This window comes from Sinocyclocheilus rhinocerous, unplaced genomic scaffold, assembly GCF_001515625.1.
Source record: "Sinocyclocheilus rhinocerous isolate Xijiao unplaced genomic scaffold, SAMN03320098_v1.1 scaffold160, whole genome shotgun sequence".
Taxonomy (NCBI): Eukaryota; Metazoa; Chordata; class Actinopteri; order Cypriniformes; family Cyprinidae; genus Sinocyclocheilus; species Sinocyclocheilus rhinocerous.
Genome location: NW_015624563.1, coordinates 63,260 through 63,789, shown reverse-complemented (window position 1 = coordinate 63,789; position 530 = coordinate 63,260).

The window sequence follows — 530 nt, the reverse complement described above, 5'->3', positions numbered from 1 at the left end:
CTTTTCCACTGCATGGTACGGCACGGTACGGCTCGGTACGGTTCACTTTTGGGGGGTTTTCCACTGGGTACAGTACCTGGTACTTTTTTTAGTACCACCTCGGTTGGGGTTCCAAGCGTACCGTACCGTTACCAAAACGTGACGTGTAAACTCTGCTGATCACGGATTGGCCGGAGAGAATCGTCACTACCTGCGTCACTGAACTTGCGACACAAACACAAAAGAACCGCTAGATTTAAATCAGCACAGCCAGCGAAGCATCGAACGCAACTGTTTTGAACTAGCGCACCTTTTTTTAACAACCAAAAAGTGTCTGTTCCCCCTGTTGAGGAAGTACAGACGTTCCTCTCGTTGATAGCAGAGGAGCGGATCCAGCCAGAGCTTGCGAATACGAAATGAAACAATTTTATTCGTGCGCTGTAATGCAAATCTTTTTTTTTTTGATTGCGAGTAACAGACCCAAATCCAAGCCTTTATTCTGCGATCTTCATCTCCATCCCGAGCAGCGAGTCCAGTGACCGTAAACAGCA